The sequence below is a fragment of the Rhinatrema bivittatum genome, chromosome 1 (assembly GCF_901001135.1).
Source record: "Rhinatrema bivittatum chromosome 1, aRhiBiv1.1, whole genome shotgun sequence".
Lineage (NCBI taxonomy): Eukaryota > Metazoa > Chordata > Amphibia > Gymnophiona > Rhinatrematidae > Rhinatrema > Rhinatrema bivittatum.
Genome location: NC_042615.1, coordinates 501,284,899 through 501,312,390, shown reverse-complemented (window position 1 = coordinate 501,312,390; position 27,492 = coordinate 501,284,899). Strand labels below are relative to the sequence as shown.

The 27,492-nt window shown below is 45.8% G+C and overlaps 1 protein-coding gene across 1 annotated transcript in view; it reads right to left on the bottom strand.

Moving 5' to 3' along the window:
- Positions 1-27,492, bottom strand: part of IRAK1 (interleukin 1 receptor associated kinase 1) — a 126,432-nt gene that overhangs the window by 85,249 nt on the left and 13,691 nt on the right. The gene's annotated exons all lie outside the window — the stretch shown is intronic.

Sequence of the window (27,492 nt, the reverse complement as noted above, 5' to 3'; positions counted from 1 at the left end):
AGGGTCTGAGAAGCCACTTGGAAACATCCAATTTGCGAAGCACTGTAGAGTCCGCTTATAATAGAAACAAAGGGGCCCAGGGGGCGGTGATATTAGTTAGCAATCTATCTTCACAGCACACTTAGCGGTCAAGTATCCATTCCCCCACAAACCTAAGTTGACATGCTACATTATATAGGCGGAAGTCAGGCAACCCCAGTCCCCCCCCCCCCCCCCCCCGTATCCCTGGAGTGTATCATAGTTGGATATCGCAGTCAGGCTTGCCCCCCGGCCCACAGAAACGTCTGGAAGGTATATTGTAACCAAAGAACATCCTTGTTAAGGAGCCAGCATGGTAGCATGTGGAGTTTATAAAGTAATTTGGGAACAATAGCCATCTTAAGGAGGGCGCATCGCCCAAAAAACGAAAGTGGCAGAGAACCTCAGGCCTTCAATTGGGCCCCCAGACCCAGCAATGTATTTTTAATATTAAGGGCGTAGAGTTCGGACACGTCCCATGGGATCCATACCCCCAGGTATTTGAGCTTGCCAGGCGCCCAAGTGAAGGGGAACTCCCCGGGCCATAGATGTGACAAATGGAAAGGCTTCTGATTTGGAGAAATTTATGGTGAGCCCCGCAGTCTCTTTAAAGAGAGCAAAACTCTTAAGAATAAAAATCGGGACACTGTGCTGTGATTGACCCACAAACAGTATATCGTTGGCAAATAATGCTATTTTCATTTGATGCCTCCCAATACAAAGGCCCCAAAACTCCTTATCCTGACACAGGTGGATAGCTAGGGGTTCCAGGGCTAACAGGGGGCAAACCCCACAGTGTAGGGGAAAAGGTTCAACACTCCATTGATCAGGATTTTGGCACTGGGGACCACATGCGAGAGAGAGAGAGAGAGAGAGAGAGAGAGAGAGCGCGACTTCAAGCTGCAATCAGGCACTGGATGTTTTTAACCCCTTGATGTCCCCGGAAAAATCCAGTTTGATCAGAGTGTATAAGGGTAGGGAGGATCACATTCAGCCGAGCTGCCAACACGGCCACAAATATCTTTAAATCATTATTTATGAACGAGATGGGGTGGTAGGAACCCACCTCCTAGGGATCTTTCCCAGGCTTGGGGAGCAAGATTATGGTGGATTGGTTTTCCACCACACTAATCGCCTGGGCCTGGAGTAAGCCATTAAAGTATTGCCCTAAAAACAGGGAGCACTGGGAACTTTAAGATCTTATAAAATTCAGAGCCCAGGCTGTTCGGTCCCATCGCCTTCCCAGGCTTCAAACCATGAATAACCGCATGGAGTTCACTATCTTGAATAGGGCCATTCAACAGCAGCTGGTGATCATGTGTAAGTCTGGGCCAGGAAAAGTTTTTAAAGAACTGAGAGGATGCTTCTAAGCTGCTGGGTTTTGCCACATATAGTCCCAGATAGTGTTCTAAAAATCTCTCAGCAATATCTGACGCCTTAGATTTAAGGACCCCTCTCCCATCCTTTATACAGGTAATAAGCGACTTAGGCCACCTTGCCTTGATTAACTGCGCCAACAATTTACTAGGCCGGTTACCATGTTGATAGAGTTGAAATTTATAGTAACGGAGAGACTTCGAGGCCTGTTGGTGTAGCAAAGTATTTAGCGTTTCCTTAAGGCCATCAACTACCTGTTTAGTGACGGACAAGGTTTGCACGTGCGGTAATTGGGCTCGTTTAATTTCAGCATTGAGGGCCAAAATCTGATTACGTTTTTTGTTTTGGGTCGCAACATAAGCAATGATAGCTCCCCTCCTTCCCAAAGCACAGCAGGGGATACATCTGGTTGTGAATTGTGTACACACACACATATATTCTTCCCATTGCTCTTTTAAGTATTGATGAAATCCCCTATTAAGCATGAGACCAGGGGGGCATGCACCACAAAAAGGAAGGTTTCTGATGAGGCCCAATACACCTATGCTTACCGAAACCGGGGCATGATCTGAGTGCTATCGTATCGATAGAGGCTGTTGTCACTCGGGGGAAGAAGGACTTAGAATTCAGGAAGTAATCTAACCTAGCGTAGGGATTATGAGGGTGTGGGGGAGGGAAAAAAAAAAAGGTTAAATCCCACTCCCCCGGGTGAAGGGCCCTCCAAATATCCATCAAGCCCAATTCTTGGCACAGAAAATTGGCTCCCTGGCAATGATCATGAAGGTCAATTACCTTGGGGGGTTACAATCCTCCTGCTTGTTTGGCACAAAAGTTAAAGTTGCCCTCAAGCAGCAGTTCGTAGTGGGTGAGCCCAGCCAAGATCCTCACCAGTTTAGCAAAAAAGTCAGGAGTGTATACATTCGGCGCATATATATATATATATATATTACACAGAGCTATCCGCTGGTGATGACACATCCCTGTTACTATTATATACCTGCCTTCATCGTCATGCCACACTGTCTACCTAAAAGGGTAATTGTTTGTGAAGCAATATAGCTACACCCCATTTCCATGAAGAAAAAAAAAAAAAAAAGACGAAATAATTTGTCCCACCCACTTCCTATGCAGCTTGGCATGTTCTGTGGTTATCAGATGAGTTTTCTGAAGGAACACCACCTGGGAGCCAAGTCTCTTAAAGGCCATTAGTAATTTTTTCCTTTTAATAGGGGAGTGGATGCCATCCACATTCAAAGAAGTGAATTTTAAAGTAGCCATTTTAATCAAACCGGCCAGGAGCGCCCTCCCCAAGGTAAAATACACACAGAATCTGGAACTTTAAGCCGCCAGGATCAAAAGGAAAAGTGAACATAATTCAGCATAAGCACGGTGCAACACTTTACATAATATACTTACCCATCTCCACCCATCCGCCACAATCATACAGCTCTGCGAGACTGCCCCCTGACTCCCCCCCCCCCCCCAAATAGCAGTTCAGAAACAGAGAAAAAATGAACAGTAACAAAATTTAACCAATTTGTCTTCATAGACAACTGTGTAACAAGGGATGAACTGAATACCCCTCTGCAGTTAATAGAGGTCTGTTCCAAGTAAATGAGTACTGGGACATAGGTCAGGCCTATCATGTTTTCAATCGCTCTCCATACACAACTAGAGAAACATATGAACATTCCCCAAAACAAAAAAGGAGGTTCAAAAGTAATTTAGGGGAACCCAGGCAGTATTTGGCTTGCAATAAGATGTATTTTGACATCGAGCCTGCTGTACGTCACACGTGTGCAGTACCCCACGTTGTCAGGATCACCTAGCTGGAGAAGCCGGATGCTCATAAGGGGCCCATCTGGCGGTAGAGTGGACAGGAAGAGAGATGCTTCCTCTTTGGTGGTCAGGAACAAATGTCAGATTTGCGTGTTGTATGCGCAACTTTGCCGGGTAGAGCAGCACGAAGTTGATGCCGCGTTTATGTAGTTCTGTACATGCCAGGGACAGCGCTTTATGTTGTGCAGTTACTGCAGCCAAGAAATTGTTGAAAAGTATTCTACTGCCCAAGAGCTCCAGAGCAGGATGTTTCTTATATTCTCTCATGATCTGGACTTTATGACTCCAATTCAAGATGCGGGACATGGGCTCACCTTGTACATCTGACCCATCCTATGGGCCCGCTGGCACCACAGCGGGCCCACAGCTGTGCCAGGCCCAATTTGGAAGTCAGTCCTCAAGGAAAACATAAAATTTCAGGATCTGACACAGATTCCGGCAAGCCCACAATTTGCAGTGATTTCTATTTTCATGATCCTCAATCTGCTCTAGTAAGGAGGCTTGTTGAGTAAGCAAATGTTGTACCTGCTGTTCTGCAGCCACAAGGTGATCAGCTTGTTCCCCCACGGGCTGTTCCACTCTGTCGAGCCTCTTTGCCTGGCCCTCCACTGCAGCCTTTGTCATCCATGCCAGTTTGTATTTTTATTAATCTCTTGTCAAGAGCCACAGAGACTCGACAAGATCTGTAGCAGCACCTCCTCTGAGATGGACGCTAACTGTTTCGGGCTGTTGGCCTCTGTCGCCATTTTGGGTGGGAGGGAGCGCCGCTCCATAGTAGTGCCGGCACAACGATGGCGCATACCGCATTCTCCGGCGCCGATTTCACCCGGAGACACGGTGTTTCAGTGCCCCAGGTGAGGGGAACCCTACTGGTTACGCCCAGGAGTACGGGGAATTGTTTTTTGCAGTGATGAAGGATTTGGGGGGGGGGGGGGGGGGGCGCCGGTCGCAGAGCTCGTTCTTAGGTTTCCTCCACGGGTGACGTAATCCCCGGAAATCTCAGCTGTTTTTAAATTTTTAAGCTTGTTGCTATCTGAAGGACAGCTTCCGAGTGCTCTGAAAAAACTGGTTGTTCGTCCCCTCCACTACCCAAGCCAATTACCAACCCATCTCATCACCAAAATGACTGAATCTGCAGTCTTAAAGGAGTTGACAGTTTATTAACAACACTATTTTAGATCTCAACAGCATGGTTTCTGCAGGAATTTTAGCATGGAAACTTGTCTAGCCTCGATTCTATTCAAAGTGGCTTTGATTCAGGTTCACGCTATCTGCTGCTCTTATTAGACCTGACCACCGCCTTTTGCTACCATAATCCACAATATTTTCATGTCACGTTTAAAAGTAGTTGGGACTGGAGGGTCTGTCTTAGCCTGGTTTAATTCTTTTCTCAATAATTGTGTAGAGCAGGTGAGAATCTCAGATAATTTTCCAGCTTGGCAAAGGTTCAACATATAATATGCCTCAGGGGTAAGCACTCTCCGTGGCACTCTTCAGTATTTATCTGATCCCTATTATTACATAAACTGTTATCCACTCTGGGAGTATCTTTCAAATTGTATGCAGGTAACACTTAGTTTTTCCTTCTCAATATTAATGTGGTCACTAACCATTCAAATTTGACTCTTTGCTTGCCATCCATCAAAAGATGGCTGTTTCACAAGAAACTGATTTTAAATGTTGAAAAGAGAGATTGCACACTTGTGCAGATTACCCAGGAACGGTGTACCATCTCAGTTTTATCTGATGGTTTTTCTATTCCCATCAAAAAAATTCGAGCCAAGAATTTAAACATAGAAAAGCAAGTTTGCTTACCGTAAAACTGTGTTTCTGTAGATAGCAGGATGAATTAGCCATGCTGTCTGGTACATCCTCCAGCAGCCTCTAGGCGGAGCTTCTCTCAGCAATTACAGAGCTTTGGCTCTGTGCTGCTACACGCGCGTCTTCCCGCACGAATCGTCATCTTCTCCTCAATCTGTAACATAGTGCATCCAGCGAAGCGGTACTTTCTGAGACTGACTAGGGAGGTCAGCTAATTCATCCTATCTACGAAAACACTTTTTATAGTAAGCAAACTTGCTTTTTTCCCCTATTGAAAGAATAGCTGAATTAGCCATGTTGTCTGGGAGTCCCCAGCTGTGGGTTGAAGTCCACTATTACACCACATCTTGAAGTCCTGTGTACACAACCTGCTCCTCAGGTAGATAAGTCATTTTCTCACAGAATGAGACAACACTGCCGAACCCAGAGCTGCATCTGAAGCTGTTTGCTGGTCTAGACAGTAGTGGGACGTGAAGGTATGTAAAGAAGACTATGCAGCTGCTTTACAAATGTCCAGCAATAGCACCAGTGAAGCAGTGACTGCTCGAACTTGTGCTTGGGCCCTGTCCGGAAGAGTCACTGATCTTTGTGTAAAAAAAAAAAAAAAAAAAAAAAATGAATACATTGCAATGTCCAGCTCGATATAGTCCTCTTTGCCAATGGCAGGCCAGGGGCATTCAGATTGAAAAACACAAAGAGCTGAAAAGTTCTGTCAGAAGAACATGTCCTTTGCTTGTAGTATGCCAATGCTCTTACAGTCTAGGGTGTGGAGGAGACACTCCCTATCACTGCTATGTGGCTTTGGGAAGAATGTCACTAATGTAATGGTCTGGTTGAGGTGGAAAGGTGATACTACCTTAGATAAAAAGGAAATATGAGTATGCAAGGTAACCTTGTGAAAAAACTGCAAGTACAGCAGGTAGTAAATCAGAGCTTGAAATTCACTGACCCGTCTGGCTGAAGTCCTTGCAATCAGGAATACCACTTTCCAGGTGAGGTATTTCACATGACTACTGCCCATCGGTTTAAAGGGTGGAAGTATTAGTTGTTCTAACACTAGTTAGAGATCCCAGGGGACTGCTGGCTTGGTCACTGGTGGTCGCAGTCTCAAGATCCCCTTCATGAAATGAGAAATCAGGGGGTGGTTTGATATTGAACGCCCACGGTGCGGGTGATGATATGCAGCAATAGCACTAACATGAACCCTGATAGAGATTGTCACCAAGCCCGACTGGTTGAGAGCATGAAGGTACTCTAGCAAAGTTTCTAGTGAACAGGAGAACGGATTTATGTCCTTTGCCCAGCACCAAGTGGAGTATCAGCATCATTTCTCTCTATAGTTTTTCCTAGTAGAAGACTTCCGAGATGATATGAGGATGTCCTCAGCCCCTGACGATAAGCGCAGATGGTGCAATACTATCCTTTCAATCTCCATGCTAGGAGAGGACGTGAGGAATGCATGGGGTGCAGCAACATCTCCCCTTCCTGAGTTAGAAGACTAGGACTGTTTCGCAACGAGACAGGAGAGGTGATAGACAGTTGAACTAGATAGGTGTACCAAGGTTGCCTCGGCCACAGTGGAGCAATGAGTATTAGTACTGCAACATCCTCAATGCATTTCTGTATGGTCCAAGAAATGAGAGGGATTGAAGGGGGAAGTGCACAGAAGACCACCCTATCCACAGAATGAGGAGTGTGTCCTGCACGAATCGCTCTTGGTTGGGATAAACTGAGCAGAATGCTAGGACCTTTTGGTTGCATACCATGGTGAATAGATCCATGTAGGAGAGACCCCCATCTCTCGAAGAGATTGTCCACCATGCTTTGGTTTAAAGCCCGTGCCTGTGGATGGAATACCATTCTTAGGCAGTCTGCTGTGATATTGTCCATACCCGGAAGGTAGGTCACTTGCAGGGAGAAGGTGCATGTCTCTGCCCATCTGAGGATCTGGATTTCTTCCCTGCAAAGAAGCCACGAACCTGACCCTCCTTCTTTGTTTATGTACAACATAGATACTTGGTTGTCAGTGTGGATCATGACATGTTACCCTTTGATCTGGTTTGAGAACATTAGAAGGGCATTCTGGATTGCTCCGAGTTAGAGTTATTTGATAACGGGTTTCTGATAGGGACCACAGCCCCTGCATCTTTAGCCAGCCCAGGTTCATCTCCCAGCCCTTTGTTGAAGTGTTTATGGTCAGAACTAGCTGATGCAGTCTGCAGAAGAGTGCTCCCACGGAGAGAATGGACAGGGACAGCCACTATGCTATTGTCCTTGCGCATGGTGGTTCTTAACACCACCTTAGTGAACGGAGTCCACTATGACTTTAATCCCCACTGTAAGCGCTGCATTTGTAGTACTACATAAATTGCCTACGCCATGTGGCCCAGGAGGATCAAAATCTGGAGTGCAGAGGCAGGAGATATGTTCTGCAGTTTCAGCACCAGTGATTGAATGGTTTTTGCTCTGTCCTCTGGAAGATAAGCTCTTCCTGCAACTGTGTAGATTTTGGCTCCAATGAATTGCAGAAGCTGTGTCTTCTCATAGTTTATTAGAAAGCCTAGCTCGTCTAGACACGATCTGTTGTAAGCGAGCCCATAGAGAATTCGCTTCTGAGGCTACCAGAAGCCAGTCATCCAGATAGTGGAATAGCTGGAATCCAGCTCAGAGGTGGGCTGCTACCACCAAGCACTTGGTAAAGAATCTCTAGTTGGATGATAAATCAAAAGGGAGCACCTTGTACTGGTAGTGCTGTCCACTGATCTGAAAACATAGGTAATGCAAAGAGGAGTGGTGCATCAGAATGTGAGAGTATGCATCCTTGAGATCTATTGATCACATCCAGTTGTTGGTTTGAAGAAAGGGTACAATGGACTTTAGGGAGGTCATCTTGAACTTTTCTCTTACAATGAAACTGTTGAAGGCTCTTAAAATCCAGGATTGGGCAGAGACCCCTGGATTTCTTTGGTATGAGGAAGTACTGGAAGTTTAACACCTTGTCGCATTTGCGACCAGGCACAATTTGTATGGCCTGTTGCTGCAGAAGAGAGGACACTTCATCCTGGAGAAGTGGTGCCTTGGCACAGTTCTGCAGAAAAGGTATAAGGTGCGGAAACGGTTGGGTCTTCTTGAATTTTAGCCAATAAACATCATTCACGAGGGCTAAAACCCAAATGATCCGTTGTGATCGCCCTCTAAGAGTCATAAAAATGGGTTATCTGACCTCCTACATATGGCGGAAGCAGTGGCTTGGCCATCCTCAAAAAAACAAAACAAAAAAAACCACACACCACACACAACTCAGAGCCGGCTTCTGGGGCACAGTCAACAGATGACTGACTGTTGGCGCTGTGGTCTAGATCTATTCTGTGGGAGCGCTGCTGCGCTTGTGGCCTCGGCTGCAAAAAGTGCATACTGTCGATGCGGACATCTGTGGTAGCTCGGCTTTCGGTTGCTGGGGTATTACTGCCTGGAAGTGGATTGTTGTTCAGAGGGAGAAGCCAGGGACAAAACTGCTCCTTCAGCTGTGAGACTGTCTCCCATAGCTTGTCCCCAAAGAGGTTGTCCCACTTTGCATGGAAGATAAGCCAACTTTTTGTGAACATCCTTTCGGATGACACTTGCTCTCAACCAGACCATCCTGCGGGCCCCTATAGCCACTGTCTGTCTCGAATACTTCATATACTGTCCAGAGGAGGTGACAATCCTTCCTCCAAAATCCAGGAAGGGCTGAGGTAGTGTTTGAATCACTCCAGCAATGGGGTCTAATTGATTGCAAACACTCCTATAGATACTGAGTGATGTAGAACTGATGCTGCTGGATCTTTTGCATTCAACATGGACGCTTGGCAGGCCTTTCGTCCAAGTAAACTATTATCCTTTCCTGGCAGTGCGTTAGAATGGCGCCTGGAGTTTTTCGCCTACTTCATGGCCGATTCAGCCACAAGAGAGACATGCGGTAACTGCACTAAAGTACGGTGACTTCATCGGAAGCTTCAGGCCTGTTTACCTGGAAGCCAGAAGTCCTGAAAAAAAGGGGGGGGCAGGGGGAGGGACTCTCAGGTTTTCTCCAGGACCACATGGGACGGAAGTGCCATAGGCTCAGATGGAACTTCAAAAAACTTCAGGATACCAAGGACCTCTGCTCTGGGGTCTGGTATATTCTTTTATCTCCACCTTGAGCAAATACCCCACCTTCTCTATGAAGGTAAGAGTAAGAAAGGTCTTTAGGTGGCATGGAGGGCTCTAGGGGTTCTTCAGGTGGGTTGGATAGAATGCCTGTAGAAGATCCTGAGGAAGACTGTGGGGAGTCAGGCAGTTCAGAGCTTTGTTGTGGCAGTGACAATGGGCGAGATCCCCTGTCATCTTGTGAGTTATGCAGTCGAGGAAGGGGCATCCTCTCATGGGGACAACGCCCCCAGCAAGGGGCTTGGATGTGGACACTTTACAGCTCCCGTTTCCAGAGATGTGAAGAAATTACTAAGAATCTCTGAGATTTGGGACATTGCTTGGAAGGCTAAGTCACCCTGCAAGGTAGTGTGCCATACTCTTGCCCCTGTAGCTCTTGTAGTAACTTGATGATGCTTCTTCTGGGCCATCTGAATTTTCTTGGTCCCTGCTGGTATCGTAACCAGGAGGATGTCTGATGTTGCCCCTTGATAATGCTGAGTTGCTGGCTCAGTCACATTAGATGGACTGTGCCTCCCTCAATAGAGGTTCTTGAAGCTGGGATTCAGGATTAGAACCCTCTGCAAAGTCCCGGAGAAACCTGCCGACAAGGGAGAGTCTGGGGGGGGGGGGGGGGGGTGTTCCCACATCGGAAAACCCCATATCCTGTAGCGTGAACATACGCCGAGGGTCTGGGCTCTGTTCTCGCGGCAACTTAGACTTCGGAAGAAGCAAATCTTCTCAACCTGAGTCACCCCATATCAACTGGTTCAATGCATACACTGTCTGCGTCGAGTGTATGGTGGCCCCCAATGTGTGCATTGGGATTGATTGACTGCAGCATTTGCTCCAAATCTCTATGCCGAGCGGTACTGGATATACTACGTTGTGACACAATTGACAATCTCGCCAGCATTAGACACTTGATGGCACTGGCTTCAGTGTCCAGCCGGACGGTGCTTCTCCTGCGCCCAGTGTCTTTGCGGGTCATGGGGGGCAGGAAGCCCTCTTCTTTGCCGATCTGTTCACTTTTGGTCCCGGGGAGGAGTGGGAGGAATGGCGCTCAGATGTCAGATCGTAGGACCCAGCTTCTCACAGACACATGATTTTTTGTGTGTACTGCCTCTGGGCGACATACGACCAGTCTCAGCAGTTGGACTGGTCATGGTCAGGGCCCAGGCAAGTGTAGTAGCAGTAGTTAATGTTCACTGATGAACATCAAATACTGCCAATGCAGTAAAGTTAAGCCAGGCAGTCTAGGTGCCATGTTAGCGCTGAAGATAGAGATATAGAGCGCTAGAGAGCGAGCGATAGAGAGAGAGATAGAGAGAAACCTCCATGTGTGACTGGCAGCGCAGAAAAAAAAACAGACTGAGGAGATTACGATTCGTGCGGGAAAACACACGCAGCCACACAGAGCCAAAGCTCTGTAAATTGCTAAGAGAAGCTCTGCCTTGAGGTCATCCCAGACAGCATTTATTTATTTATTTAAATGATTTTATATACCGACAACCGTTTGCACATCGTGTCGGTTCACATGTAACTTACAACCAAAGTATATATAGGCATTGCCTTTACAAAGAACAGTAAGCAAAAGAACTCTGTAACAGAACAATAACTAGATAAATTGAAGAAGGCGGGAATTCAAAATAGGAGTGACAGGGGGGGGTGAGGGAAGGGTAAAACAATGACACATAGGGATGGGTTATGTACAGGGTTTAGAGAATCCTTCGTTATGTACACTGGTAATATACAAAGTTATATAACCCCGAATACAACACTCGTTCAAGATGAGGTTGTATATCATAACATTCTTTATATACAAAGGTTAAGCGATGCATTTGTGGTTCCTTATTGGTTTTTGGTTTGTTTTTTTTTTTGATTAGGAGGGAGATGACGGGAGGGGAGGGCTAGAGGGGTGAGTGTTAGATGTAGGTCCTGAGAGGGGAGTGTTGGTAAGTGATGATGATTGGGGGTATGCTTGGAGGAAGAGCCAGGTTTTGAGTTTCTTTTTGAAAGTGGGTGTGGAGGTTTCGGTGCAAAGGTCAAGAGGCATAGAGTTCCAAAGGGTGGGGCCTGCAAGGGAAAGGGCTCTGTTGGTTGTGGAGATAAGTCTCGTAGATTTAATGGAAGGAGAAATTAGTGTTCCACGGAGTGAGGAACGGGTAGGTCTTGTGGAGGTGCGAGGGAGGAAAGGTGGGTTTAGCCAGTTGTAGTGTTCATTTGTAATACTTTTGTGAATGAGAGTTAGGGTCTTGTAGATAATTCGTGAGTGAATGGGAAGCCAGTGGAGATCAATGAGGGTGGGAGTAATGTGGTTTTTGTTATTAACATTAGCGAGGATGCGTGCAGTAGCGTTTTGAAGGAGTTGTAAAGGTTTGATGTGGGTAGCCGGGAGTCCAAGGATGAGAGCGTTGCAGTAATCAATCTTCGAAAAAATTATAGATTGGAGTACAGTGCGGAAATCAGAGAAATAGAGAAGGGGTTTGAGTGTTTGTAATTTGAAATAGCAGCTGCTGAGAATAGATTTGATATATGGTTTGAAGGTGAGTTGGTTATCAAGTATAACACCCAGGTTTCATGTGTCGGAGGGAAAGTTGGTGGAAGGGAGGGTAGAGGGTATAGGTATTGACGCATGTTTAGAGGAGATGAGAAGGAGTTCAGTTTTTTGAGGATTGAGGGCTAGGTGCATGTCAGTGAGGAGCTGGTTGATGGAGGCAAGAATAGTTTCCCATTTTTGGAGTGCAGTGAGAATGGAATTTGTGAAGGGGATGAGGATTTGCACATCATCTGCATAGATGAAGTGTGTAACACAGAGGTTGGAGAGGAGGCTGGTAAGGGGGAGCATATAAATGTTAAATAGGGTGGAAGAGGGGGAGGATCCTTGGGGGACGCCACAGTCAAGATTAACAGGGGAGGATGCAAAGTTGTCGGTGAGGACTGTGTAACTACGGTTTTGGAAGTAAGACTTAATCCAAGAGAGAGCAGTGCCTGAGATTCCTATGCTATTGAGAGTATTGATGAGGATGTTATGATTTACGGTATCGAAAGCGGCAGAAATATCTAGCATGGCAATAAGATGGAGTTACCAGCATCCATTCCTTTGATGATGGTATCTGTTAGGGAGAGGAGTAGGGATTCTGTACTGAGGTGTTTGCGGAAACCATATTGTGTTGGTAGGAGAATGTTGGATTGTTCAAGATGGTCAGAGAGGCGGGAGTTTACTAGTTTCTCGATGACTTTGGAGAGGAAAGGGAGATTGGAGATGGGACAGAGGTTAGATAAGTTGGAGGAATCAAGGGAGGGTTTTTTTAGGATGGGCTTGACCACAGCTTGTTTTAGGGAGTTAGGGACCAAGCCATGTTCAAGGGAACAGTTCACGATTTTGGAGAGTGAAGTGGCTATAGTTTTAGGAATGGCAAGAAGAAGTTTGGTGGGAATAGTTTCCAAGGGTTGGGAGGAAGGTCTCATCTTTAAGATGTTCTCAATTTCCAGAGTTGAGGAGGGTTCAAATGATGAGAGGCTGGTGTGTGTGTGTGTGTGTGTGTGTGTGTGTGTGTGTGAGGGGTGGATGGGGTTATGCTGTTGGTATTGGGGGTGAATTTAGCAGTGATGTTGGAGATTTTGTTCTTAAAGAAAAGGGCAATTTCATTGCATCGGGTCTGTGTGGAAGGAACTTGAGGTAGTGAAACGCTGGGTTTGGTAAGATTTGAGATCAGGGTAAATAGGGCCTTAGGGTTGAATTGGAGGTGATGAATTTTCTTGGCATAGTATTCTTTTTTAGTTTTTTGAATAGCATTTCTATATGCATGCATAAGTTGGTAGTAGATGGTTTTAGTGGCAGGAGTGGGATGTTTGCGCCAATGTCTTTCAGCTGTTCTAAGTTGGATTTTTTGGGTTTTAAGTGTGTGGGTGTACCAGGGTTTCTTGGACGATTTGGTTTGTGTGATAGATTTCTGGATGATTGGACATAAGTTGTTTGCAATATTTAGGGTAGTTTCTGTCCAGGAGGAAATAGCACTGTCAGCTGTCTCTAGGTCAAGGTGATTTGGGATGTTGGAGCAGGCTGTTGCGAGGGTGTCTAGGGGGCAGGTTTTACGGAATTGGAAGGATTTGGGCTGGGAAAAAGAAGAGGGGGATGGGGTTTGTAGCGCAAGGGTTGTATTGATGATGGAGTGGTCAGACCAGGGGACAGGGAGGCAAGGTGGGGGAGTGGATGACATTGATGAGTGAGTTGGTGAAAATAAGGTCAAGGGTATGACCGGCTTTGTGGGTCGGGGAGTGAATGATTTGTGTGAAACCCATCGCGTCTAAGGATGAGATGAAAGCTTCGCACGGCGGGGATTGTGGTGTGGAATCAACGTGAAGATTAAAATCGCCAAGGAGAATCGTAGGTATGTTGGGAGAGAGTGAGATAGTGAGAAATTTGATGAGGGGGGAGGGGTCTTTTTCTAGTAGACCAGGAGGGGTGTAGATAAGGCAGATTTGTAGGGATTGCGATTTGAACAAGCCTACTTCGTATTGGTTGGGAATATTGCAAATTTGTGGGGTGAGCTTGAATTCTCTCTTAGCTATGAGGAATAGGCCTCCTCCTCTTTTCTTTTTGCGGGTGATAGAGAAAATGTCATAGGTTTCAGAGGGTAGTTGGTTAATGAGGGGGGTGTCACAAGGTTTAAACCAGGTTTCAGTTACCGCAAAAATTTCTGGTTTGGAGTCAGTTAAAATATCATGGAGAAGGTGTGTTTTTTGTTTCAGGGATTGGGCGTTAATGAGTAGAAGAGAAATGAGGGACAGGGTGAGGGCTTGCGTGGTGGGAGATATAGGGATGGGGGTGAGGCGCCTTTTTTGAGTGGTTTGGGGGCTGCAGGGGGGAGGGATAGTTTTGAAGGGAGTCTGTTTAGGTAATTGGGGGGACAGAAGTAGGAGTGGGGAGGCATTGTAGGGTGGAGGGCCAGCAGAGGTATACGGGGGAGAAACAAATTATGAGATGCAGACACCGTAGTACAGATTATCAAAATAAGACATTAAATGCAGACACTGTAATGCAGTTTAGCAGGATTAAATGACATTAAATGCAGACACACTTACGTAAAATACACTTAGGGTGTAAGTACAGCGTGTTGGAGGATTTATCTGGAGGAGGGCAGAATTTAGTGGGCGGTCTGTGGTCAAGCCTTTTGTGGACGCAGTCCTCATAGGGCGGAATCTTGTCTTAGATGCGGCGGGTGCGGCGGCTCTTGACCCTGGAGGGATAACGCCGGCCGCGTGGATCTTTGGGGACTTCGGCAACAGGCGGGATTAGCGAGCGGCGTAGAGGGCAGGTATAGGGAGGCTGACGGGAGGCTTGACAAGGCGCACGAAGCCTGGGGAGGGGGTTCAATTTAAAGGCCGTGCGAGGTGCTCGAGAGTGATGTCACATGGGCGCCTTGGAGTCGATTGGCTGGAGGGATCCCCGATGCCGAAGTAAGCAAGGCCCGTGGAAGCGGAGGGCCGAGGAACTGAGCCTCGCGATCGGCGGGGGAGCCCGTTGGGGGGGGGGGGGGGGGGGGGAAGGGTGAAGGTAAAGGGCCTTACCCTGACGGGGTACGCTTCCTTCAGCCTGCTAGGAACAGGAAAACATAGAAATGATGGCAGAAAAGGGCCAATGGTCCATCCAGACTGCCAGGCAAGCTTCCCATGGTAGTATCTACCATGCCATGCAGGTTACCCCCCATGTATTAGTCAGTTTTGCTTGATGTGCTTTGCTTATGGACTTGGCCATAACAGCAGTCCTGTGTTTTTCCTTAAAATGTCCAAGCATCAGTACCCAAGACTGTAAAAAAAAAAAAAAGTCATAGCTCATGTTTATTGTCCCAGACTCCAAACTTCTCTTTCCTTTCAGCCCCCATCCCCCTCCTTCATAACAGAGCAATATTGCAATTGGATCAAAAGCATCAAGGCTTATTGGTTAACATGGTAGTAATCCCATACTTCCATTAAGAGTAGTAACCACTGCACTGGTTAACCCCATGCTCATCAGTTCTGCAGACCGTAAAAAAAGTCAGGGCCCCTCGACTGTTGCTCTTTAAACCCAATCCCCCTTTTCTGATGCCGTTGAAGCAGAAAGCGATGTTGAGTTGCATCAAAATTATCAAGGTTTATTTGGTTAAGGGTAGTAACCACTGCACCAGCAAGTTACCCTCATGTACGCTTCCTTCATTTCTTTTAGGATTTGGCCATAGCAGTCCTTTGCTCTTTCCCTTAACAGTATCCCAGACCATGGAAGTCAGGGCCCTCTTGTCATCTGAATCAAATTCCTCTTATCCCCCCTGCCGTTTAAGTGGGGAGCAATGTTGCAGCATCAAGGCTTATTGGTTAAGGGTAGTAATATCCATACCTTCTTCTAAGGGTAGTAACCACCATACCAGCAAGTTACCCCCCTGCACGCTTTTCTCATTTTTGTCTTCTAGCCTTTAGAGATCCACAGGGTTTATCCCATGTTCATTTGAATTCTTTGACTGTTCTTCACCACATCATCAAGGGCATTCCAGGCCTCCACCACCCTCTCTGTGAAGAATTATTTTTTGACTGTTCTGAGTCATCCCCCTTGGAGTTTCATTTCGTGACCTCTAGTTCTACTGTTTTCTTTCCAACAGAAAAGGTTCAGAGTCCATACATCATTGAAACCTTTCAGGTATCTGAAGATCTGTATGATATCTCCCCTGCATCTCCTCTCTTCCAGCCTCTCCTCATAGGTCTTCAGATACAGACCCCTCCCCATTTTCTTCACCCTTCTCTGGACCACCTCCATCCAGTCTCTATCCTTTGAGAGATGGGCTCCAAAACTGAACCTAATACACCAGGTGAGGCCTCACCAAGGATCTGTATGTACAAGGGCATCATCACCTTTTTCTTACTGGTTATTCCTTGCTCTCTCTATGCTGCCCAACATTCTTCTGCTTTAGCTATCGCCTTGTCTCATTGCTTTTCCATCTTCAGATCCCCAGTCACTATCATCCCAAGATCTTTCTTGGTCCACACAGTCTTTCACCCCCCATCTCATACAGTTCTTTTGAATTACTGCATCCCAGATGCATGACTCTGCACTTCTTAGTACTGAATTCCAGCTTCCATGTCTTTGACCACTCTTCCAGCTTTTTTACATCATTTCTCTCTCTCTCCTCCTTCAGGTGTGGCCACTCTGTTGCAGATCTTCGTATCATCCGCAAATAGACAAACTGCACCTTATATCCCTTCCGCAATGTCATTCACACAGATATTGAACAGAACTAGTCCCAACACCGATCCCTGTGGCACTCCACTTAACAGGGCTCTCTTCAGAGTAGGTTCCATTTACCATTACTCGCTGTCTATTGGTCAACCAGTTTGTAATCCACGCCACCACCTTGGCACTCACTCCCAAGCTTCTCATTTTATTCACAAGCCTCCTAGGCGGGACTATTTTTCAGCAAAGTTGAACACATCAAGCGCCCTTCCCTCGATCCATTCTCTAGTCACCCAATTAGAAAAAAAAAAAAAATAGATTTGTCTGACAGGACCTTCCCCTAGTGAATTCATGCTACCTTGGGTCCAGCAACCCACCAGATTGTAGATAGTTCATTATCCTCTCCTTCAGCATCTCCATTAGTTTTCCCACCACCGATGTGAGGCTAACCAGCCTATAATTTCCAGCCTCCTCTCTGCTACCACTCTTGTGAAGTGGGAGCACCACTGCTCTTCTCCAATCCCAACTTTGGAGTGATTGTTTATACTTCTTTTTCTATGCACCCACACATTAAAGGAGTAGTTTCTGCCACCTTCCTTAAAATTAAGGATGTTGCACCAACTGAAACCATTGTTAAAGCCAGATGATTTTTCATCTGTGCTGCAAATGTTGATTTTTCTATCATTTAACTACTACAACTCATTTCTTGGCTTGCCAGCTAGTCTTCTGAGGGCAAAACTCAGCAACACCTGTTTTCACTGGATGAACATATTTCTCCTATTTTCTGTGCTCTACATTGGTTTCCTATTTTCTGAAAGGTTAAATACGATGAGTGATGTTATCAAATTTGCAGTTGATACAAAATTATTCAGAGTAGTTAAAGCACAAGCAGTCTGTGATACATTACAGGAGGACCTTGCAAGACTGGAAGATTGGGCATCCAAATGGCAGATGAAATTTAATGTGGACAAGTGCAAGGTGTTGCATATAGGGAAAAATAACCCTTGCTGTAGCTACACGATGTTAGGTTCCATATTAGGAGCTACCACCCAGGAAAAAAAAGATCTAGGCATCATAGTGGATAATACTTTAAAATAGTCGGCTCAGTGTGCTGCAGCAGTCAAAAAAGCAAATAGAATGTTAAGAATTGTTAGGAAGGGAATGGTTAACAGAACGGAAAATGTCATAATGCCTCTGTATCGCTCCATGGTGAGACCACACCTTGAATACTGTGTACAATTCTGGTTGCCGCATCTCAAAAAAGATATAGTTGTGATGGAGAAGGTACAGAGAAGGGCAACCAAAATTATAAAGGGGATGGAACAACTCCCCTATGAGGAAAGGCTGAAGAGGTTATGGCTGTTGAACTTGGAGAAGAGACGGCTGAGGGGGGATATGATAGAGGTCTTGAACGATTAGATGTGACTTGGTTATTTACACTTTCGAATAATAGAAGGACTAGGGGGGCATTCCATGAAGTTAGCAAGTAGCACATTTAAGACTAATCTGAGAAAATTCTTTCACTCAACGCACAATAAAGCTCTGGAATTTGTTGCCAGAGGATGTGATTAGTGCAGTTAATGTAGCTGGGTTCAAAAAAGGTTTGGATAAGTTCTTGGAGGAGAAGTCCATTAATGGCTATTAATCAATTATACTTAGGGAATAGCCACTGCTATTAATTGCATCAGTAGCATGGGATCTTCTTAGTGTTTGGGTAATTGCCAGGTTCTTGTGGCCTGGTTTTGGCCTCTGTTGGAAACAGGATGCTGGGCTTGATGGACCCTTGGTCTGACCCAGCATGGCAATTTCTTATGTTCTTAAATCAAAAAGCCAGGGTCAGATTTTGTAACTCTACCACTGAATTAAATTCATCTTATCCCCCTGCCATTTAAGTGGGGAGCAATGTTGCAGTTGCATTAAAAGCATTAAAGCCATGGAGACTGTATAGACCCACCCGCTCTGTGTGTTCTGCTAATGAAGTGCCCTCATCTAAACTTGCCCTTTTGACAGAAACCTATTAATGCCCTCTCTGTTGCTAGCCCCTCCTTCTGAAATGCTCTTCCTGAGCATCTTCAGCTGCTTTCTGATTTAAACAGTTTAAAAAAAAGACAAAAAAAACAAACAAACAAACCACACCTGTTCCAAAAGGCCTTCAAGTTAAGAGCAGTTTCCCATTTTATTAGGATTAAAATGTCTTGTTTCCTGAGGCATTTGGCCTAAAGATGCTCTCCTACTTAATATGTGCAGCAATTAAGTTTTGACAAAGCAGTGCTAGTCGTTATGTGTATGCTTAGGTCTCATACTTTTACATTTTTATGAGTGTTTTAACTGTACACTGCCCCAAAGGTTAACAAATACCTAATAGTTAAGCATACTAACATTTTTGTTTAACATTCAATTGAGTGTGGGGAGGGCCAGGCTGTAAGGTTCTCCTAGGGCACTTCATATCCATGAAGTGGCCCTGGGACAGACAAAAAGTATCGGCTAAAGGCAGATCAAGCAGAGGCCACGATGTTTCAGTAGGTTAGGGGGAATGGCAGAGACTGGATTGGGCCAAGGGCTTTTTAATCAGCCATCAAGATCTGTGTTTTTCTGAGACAGCCCTGCAAGACAAATGGCTTTGAAATTTGGTAGTTGCACTGAGTGGCACTTCCTCCTAAAAAGTCAGGCTGCTCTCTCCCCCCAACCCCACCTCTACAAGAGACTACCTCTGCCCCCGCCTAACACACATTCCCTGTACATACCCAGATCAGTCCTGATTCCTGGGTTTTGCCTCCCTTCCAGTAGATGGAGACAGAGTTTTGCAGACACTGCTATGAAACGTGGCATGCCATCTGCACTTCCTCAGTATTTCTCTGTCTCTAGCAGATGGTAGAGGCAGAGGCATACCTAGAGTATTTGGCACCTGGGGCAGATACATCTTTGCCCCTGCCTGCCCCTCCCCCAATATATAAAGTTTCCTAATATTTAAAAAAAAAAAAAAAAAAAAAAAAAAAAAGTAGACAAAATTAAAACTAAAGATTTTAAAAATCTCCCACTATTTTGAGGAATAGCGATTTTCTGCTTTTCCATTGTTGCACTGCACACAGAATCTGGCTTATGGTTTCCAGTTCAGTTTGTCTGCATGTGTGTGAGACAGAGAGACACAAACAGAACACACACATGCTCCCCTCTGTCTCTCACCAAGCATGTACATGTGTATATGAGAGAGAGGGAGTATATTGTGTGCATGCATGCGTTCCCCCACTATACAACAATCTTAATATTGTACCTCTCTCCCTCTCACACACACACACACACTTCCTGTGTCTCACACAGGCCCGCAAGCCTCCATTCTCACCCTCGCCCCCATCCACAGGCACAAACATACTCACTGTCTCATACACCCCCCCCGGCACATACTCTCACAGACAGGATCGGTGTTAGCATTTTTGCTGCCCTGTGTGAACAGTTACGGTGCTGCCCCCTCTCCTTGTTTTTTTCTTCTTTTTAACACAGAATACCCTACCTCAATTAAACATGCAGAACACAGACTCATTCTCATAAAATTCAGAATGACGAGACTTTAAACAGAAACTGAACCAGCAACCATAAGCCAGAATCTGTATGCAATGCAGCAACAGAGAAACAAACCCCACCAGTCCTCAAATCATTCAAAACATTAAAATCAAGGAATATAAAAATCAATCATATTAGTAAAGCCATACTTGGAAATATTCTTTTTATAATGATCTAAGGAAGAGAATAACATCCAATAATTAAGAACTCGTACAAAATTTTAAAGATTTCCCAAATAGCAGAGAAAGACATCCAATAAGTTAAACTAATAAGGATGGAAAATTCACCGCTCTCCATACATGAAAACATTTTATTTCTAGTCATTCCAAGTAAGGCAGCATAAATTTTCTTCAAACCCCCACCCCCCTCAGGCAGGCTCCCATTCACACACACACTGTACCCCCAGGTAAGGCTCTCATTCACATACACCACACCCAATAAGACTCACTCACATTCACACACACCCACCAATGGAAGCCATTTTGTTGCTCCTCCTCGGGTGTCTGCCCGTGCGCCAATCAAACCATGCGAACCTAGCACTTCCTCTATGCTGATCTTGTGTATTGCAAGACCAGCATAGAAAATGTGCTAGCTGCAAGTGTTTTGGAAAGTGAACGCCAGCACCGAGAAGAAGTAGGAGAACAGGCTCCTTTCTTCGGCCAGTGAGATGGGGTCCACCAGCGGCCTCACGGGCCTCTCCCTGCTCCCACCCGTGTGCAACTGCATGGCTTGCACACCCAGTGGTGCCAGGCCTGCTCACAGCCAGTCTCTCCCTTCTTTGGCCGCCAACAGCACTGCAGGACCTGTTCTTTACTGCTGGCTCCAGGAAATGCTGACAGCACCGCTGGTCTCTACTGCAGGTTCTTGCTTTTGCTGGTGGGATTTCCCCTGCCACGCCACTGTTCCGCGCTGCCACAGGACCTTCCTGCCGGTACAATGGCACGCTGCCCCCTGTTGCAGAACACCCCCCCCTCAGTATACCTCTGGGGAGAGGTGCAAAACCTGCAGTTCTGAACTTGTTAAAAAAAAAAAAAAAAAAAAGAGTAGAAAGAAGATTGGAGCATTTCCTCCCAGGAGGTTAGCAGGTCTTGGTGGGGCCATCCCTCTGGGTTTTGAGGTGAAAGAGCAGGTAGTTGGGGACCCTTAGTTGCTCAGTGGATCCAGTTCCCTCACCTCCAGGAGGATTAGCAGAGCCTGCTGCCACTCTTCATATCAGGGAATTCATTTTTTGTCTTTGTAGTAAATTTTTTTTTTTTTTTTTTTTTAAACGAGGCAAGCTTTCTTTTCCTTTGTCTTCCCTGTCAGCGGTGGCAGCACAGGGCTGACACCGGACAGGGGCTTGGCTCCAGCGGCTCCTTTCCTCAGGTGTGTGCGAGTAGGGCTGAAGCATGCCACGTGGTTGCAGAAGCACCGTGTGTGGGGAGACAAGCGCGCCTCTCGAGCCAGTGTTCCCGGTGCCTCTTTGGGAGAGAGAGAGGGCACTTTGGGAGCGACTGCAGTGGCTTCAATGGGAGGTCTTCGGCTGCATTTGGGGGAAGCAGTGGATCCGTTCCCAGTGAGCACAGGAATGGCGGCCATCTTTGCTTCTTTCGTGGCTGCGGGGGGGGGGGGGGGGGGGGTCATTGATGATTCTTCCACTTTCTCGTCAGATTTTGTTCTTTTGCTGCACAAGGTTTATGTGGCCTGGAAGGCCGCAGGGTGCCATGCTTCCACACAGGGGGTGTCAGAAGGTCTGTGGCCCAAGAAGAAGTCCAGGCTTTTAGGGCTTCTGATGTTACCAGGGTTCGGCAAATCCAGGGGGCCGCTAAGGACGATTGTAAACATTGGATCCCATCTGCAGAAAGCCCTCCAGAGGTGGATCCTTCCCTGGAGGGACAGGAGCCAGATGAGGAGCTGGGAAAAGTCTCTGCTGTGGAGGGGAATGATCCAAAAGGTGGTTTGTCTGTTCCACAGAGAAGAGTTGGGACCCCTGATTCCTATGTCCTTGCGGAGTTAGGCATAAAAAGGTCCCACAAGAGGAGTCCAAATCAGGAGGACATGGATGGCTTACGGGATCCAGCAAAGGCTTTTCCATTCCATAGGTCAGTTAAAGTTGGTGGTCAGAGAGTGGGGAAACTCTGGAGACTGGCTTGAAGGTGGGTAGAGCAATGGCTAAGTTATGCTTTGCCTGAGGACACGCTGGAACTCTTGAGTCCCGAAGGTGGATTCCTCTGTCTCGGCAGTCACTAAGACAATTATTCCGATGGCTAGTTCTGCAACTTTGAAGGATTAACAGGACAGAAAGCTTGAAGTCCATCTTCAGATTTTTGAGGTGTCTGCTCTTGGCATCTGTGCAATGGTGTACAGCAGTTTTATGCTTTGGGCTGGGCTGCAATGGGTACAGCAATTGCAGGCTGACAAGGTCATGTCTATCTCAGAGTCCAAGCAAGCAGAGCAGCTGGAAGCTGCGGTCGCTTATGGAGCCGATGTGTTGTATGACCTCATTAGGACTTCCTCCAGTATGATGATGTCTGTGGTTTCAAAGACCTTGGAAGAGCTGATAAAGCAACTGGGGGAGAATAAAGTACACAAGTTGCCTGAGGATAAGGCAAAAAGGGCCAAAAGCTTCTTTTCCTTTGTATTCTCAGTTTTGAGGGTGAAGGTGTTTTTAGCAAGATAGGGCATCCCTTTGAGGCCAAAAGCCGAACATAGATGGCTTTGGCCAGGGTACTGACAGAGCCAGATGCGCCCAATGAAGCAAGGCCAGCCCACTCCTCAGCCCTAGTCACAGGGGACCAGTTGACCTTTTTAAAAAAAAAAAAAAAAAAAAAAAAAAAAAGGCGGCTAGTGGTGCAGAAAACCAAACCATCAGCCACCTCAGATGCTGGGAGCCATTATCCCCCTCCCACTAGAGGAATGGGGTGCTATTCCATATAAGGAGGGGACTTTTTGTCCAATTTTGGACTTAAAGAAAATAAAACATGGCTCTCAATGTTCCTCATTTTCAGATGGAGACTTGCATTCTGTCATCGCAGCAGTGGCTTCACTGGATCTGATCAAGGCGTACTTGCATATAGGGATCCAGCCAGACCATCAGCTGTTTCTCCACTTCATGATCCTTGGGAGGCATTTTCAGTTTTGCACCCTTCTGTTTGGTCTGGCAACGGCTCCAAGGACTTTCACCAAGGTGATGGCAGTAATGGCGGTAGCAACTTTCAGGAAGGAGGGCATGCTGGTTCACCCATATCTGGATGACTGGCTCATTCGAGTGAAGTCAGAGGTCCTTTGCAGTAAAGCAGAGGACTTGGGAGCTGCAACGCTTGCAATCCCTGGGATGGATAGTGAATTTGTCCAAGAGTCATCTCTCCCCTTCTCAGGTATTGGGAGTTTCTAGGGGCGCGTTTCGATACCAGGGAGGGGAAGGTTTTTCTCACTGAAGAGCGCATTGTCAAATTGCAGTCTCAAGTTCACAGGTTGTTTGAGAGCCAGGTGCCCAGGGCTTGGGATTACTTGCAGGTTCTCTATTCTATGGCATCCACTTTGGAGCTGGTTCCTTGGGCGTTTGCTCATAGGAGGCCTCTGCAGACTGTATTGCTTTTCTGGTGGGATCTGTTGTCAGAGTAATTTCAACTTCCACTACTTTTTTCAGAGTTAGCCAAGTCCAGTCTCTCGTGGGGGCTCGGTTGGGACCAGCTTTATCTCTGGTGGACTTGGGGGTTACCCCAGACACCAGTCTCTCCGGTTGGGGAGCTGTTTGCCAAGCTCAGTCAGTGCAGGGCCAGTGGTTGGTGGAAGAAGTGTCATGGTCCATCTATAGCTTAGAGATGAGAGTGGTGCGGTTGGTGCTGTTTGCATTTCTTTTTTTTTTTTATAATTCAAAATTTTTATTGTGTGTCCCAATAAGTATACATAAAGGACCTTCATTGGTTACCCATTCATTTTCACATTTAGTATAAATGTTTTGACATTAATCAACTTATGGGGCAAATATAGAATGGCTAAATGCTTCTTTACATTCACACTCCAGCACATAATCTAAGATCTTTGGGCAAGGCATTACTTACAATTCCATCACCGAAGTCAGCACACTTAAACGCGGTTAGGGAAAGGGCCCTGTATTTGGCTGGGCCAAAACTTTGGAACGCTCTTCCACTTGACATTCAATTAGAGGCAAGCATTCAACCATTCAAGAAATAGCTTAAAACTTGGTTGTTTGAAGAGGCCTATACAAAGTCAGGCTAAATCCCCTCTTTGGTCATTCTCCCATGGAATTATAGTATAGTTTAATTTAAATAATTTTAGGTTTTTTGGGGTTTTGTTTTTTTTTTACTAAAAAGGACAATCGTCATGAAATTTTATTATTTTTGTAAAGTATAGTACTTTATTATTTTAACCTAGAAATTCCAATGGGCTGCTTTTTTTTAATTTCAGATATGTTTTATTTGATTTTAATAGATCAATATATTTATGGGTCAAAGTAATAATGGTTTGTCCCCAACTGAATTGTAAACCAACGTGAAGTGAATACGATATGTTCGGTATATAAAAAATGTTTAAATAAATATACATTGAGGCTTAATGTTAGTACACAAGTACATATACATATCAAGAGCAAATTTAACAATAAAGAACCATAGGGACTCAACTGTATTGAAAACGTTTTGTCAGTAGCAAAGACACACATCTTTATGAAATCATCCCACCACCCCTTCCCTACCCCCCCCCCCCTACTGTAAATGGAGTAGAAAAGGAACTTAATCTTCCTATCCAGATTTTTCACTTTCCTTAACTCTGTAAGTGAATATTGCATAGAATCATGTATAAAAATAATATAATATGGAGAGGGAAACTATATTCCCAAGTGAATTAAAAACAAATTGATCAATATATGTGAATAAGGAGACAGGTATCAAACAGATAAGGTGCTACTAATGTCAATCCACCGTCTCGGGCCCCCATAGGGCCACAAACGGTATCAGCTATTATGGCACCATTAATTATAATCACGTACCTACTCTTATACATATATCTTGATTTGGTTTTATTGTTGTTTGGGGGGTTTTTTATCTCTTTGTCTAATTTAACTGTTCATGAAATCTCTAAAATTACTCAAATACAAAAAATTTTTTTATCAAGATACTTAGCTCGATCATTGGCGTATTGATATCATCATCATTCAATACTGTATCATAAGTCACAAGTTGTTCCCAACATGGACCATGTTTTGGCTAAAAATAGCCTTCATCAGGGGATTTTCTTTCATACAGTTATTACCGCCTCACCACAACCCCTTCGTATCTCCATACCCTTATGTAGAGCACAATAGAACTCTTAAGACAGGGTAAACTTTCCAATATGGATTTAATGGCAACTCTGCGAAATGCCAAGGCACCATTCTTCTTCAGTCGCAGAAGAGAGCACGGAGCGGGGGGGGGGGGGGGGGTTTCAATGCCTTGGTAGCAGGGTATTCTGCTCTATGTGTTTCTGCCATGGCTGCTGGTAGGCAAGATATTGTGGCAAGTGGAGATTTGTCTGGGAGACATAATTCTGGTGGCTGGAGTGGCCTTGAGTTTGCAGATCTGATCAACCTAGCGGACGATAGACCGTTGAGGTTTGCTCATCTGCCAAAGCTTCTGCACAAAGGTCCTATATTTTCAGATCAGGCGGCTCACTTCTGTCTTGCGGCTTGGTTTTTGAGAGGAAACACTTAAGGGAGAAAGAGTAGAAGTGACATCCTCCGAATATTCTATTGCAGGCTAGAAAGACTTCCACCTCCTTGGCGTATGTACAGATCTGGAGAGTTTGAGGCTTGGTGTGCAGACCAAGGGATTGACCCCATGCATGCTTCTGTAGCATATATTCAGACCTTTTTGCAAAGAAGGTTGGTGAAGGGTTTGTCCTTTAACTCCCTCAGAGTTCAGGTGGCAGCTTTGGGCTGTCTTCGAGGTAAGGTGCAGGGAGTGGCTGTAGCTGCACATCCAGAGGTGGTGCATTTTCTACTGGAGGGGGGGGGGGGGCGAAGCATTTGCGCCTTCCAGTTCAGAACTGTGTCCCTCTTGAAGACTTAACTTAGTCCTTAAGAACATGTGTGCAGTGTCGTTTGAGCCTCTTAGAAGGGTTACTATGAAAGATTTCACTTTAAAGGTGGTTTTCTTAGTGGCAATTTGTTCCACTAGAAGGAAGCCTTGTCATGTAGAGATCCTTTGAGGATTACGGATTTGGGGGGGGGGGGGGGGGGGGGGGAGAGAGAATCTCCTTTCGGGCAGTTCTGTCTTTTCTACTGAAGGTGATATCATCGTTCCACTTAAATCAATCTGTGGAGCTCCTGGCTTTCCCAAATTTGGATGCTACGGTACCTCATGCGAGAGAGTTGAGACTCTTTGATGCCAAGTCTGCATTGTTGTGGTATTTTAAGGTCACTAACAGCTTCAGTTAGCCAGATCACCTTTTTTGTGCTATGGAGTGGCGCACAAAAGGGTCATAAGGTGTCAAAAGCCAGGATTGCGTGGTGGTTGAAGGAAGCCATTGGCTCCGCGTACATCTGTCAGGGTTGTCCTATCCTAGAGGGGATAAGGACCCATTCTACCCGTTCCAGGCAGCCTCCTGGGCTGAATGTCAGCAGGTTTAACCACAAGAGATTTGTAGGGCGGCTGCTTGGAAGTCATTGCACACTTTCGCCAGGCATTATCCTTTGATGTCCAGGCCCCAGAGGCAGTGGGCTTTGGTGAGTGTACTTCAAGCAGGAATCTCGCAGACCCGCCCCATTTAGGGAAGCTTTGGTACATCCCAGGAGTCTGGACTGATCTGGGTACGTACAGGGAAAGGAAAATTGGTTCTTACCTGCTAATTTTCATTCCTGTAGTAGCACAGATCAGTCCAGAGTCCTGCCCAGTTGAGATAGGGATATTTGGAGAGTCCACTTGATATTGTAATCAATCTGAAGAATGGCACAGGTTTTGTTAGACCTGCATGTTTTTAGTGTGGGCAGAGTTATCTGTTCTAAGTTTCTACTTACTACTGCTTATTCAGGGAGAGATTAATTCATTATTAGTATTGTTGATATCCTGGCTTGGGTACTTAATACTGAGGGACTGCAGGTGGCACAGTCTGCAAAACTTTGTCTCCATCTGCTGGAAGAGAGGCAAAACCCAGGAGTCTGGACTGATCTGCGGTACTACAGGAATGGAAATTAGCAGGCAAGAACCAAATGTTCCTTGCTTCTGCCTCCTGGGGAGAGAGACCCCCCATAACACACACACACTCCTGGGAAGAGAGACCTCCCTATTTCCCCCCCAACACACACACTTCTGGGAGGAAACAGACACCATCCCACCCACATTTCCCCATAACATGCATGCTGTGGTAACTATGGGAGGTGGAGGGGGGGGGGGGGAATAAAACAATCTTTATATATTTGAATTGAAAAACAAAAGAAAATTTAACTGGAAAACACAAAAACAGTCATTGAACCTCCTCTGTGCTCAGTCCTGGACAGTAAACTCTTGAAGACTAACCCTGTCACCCACCTA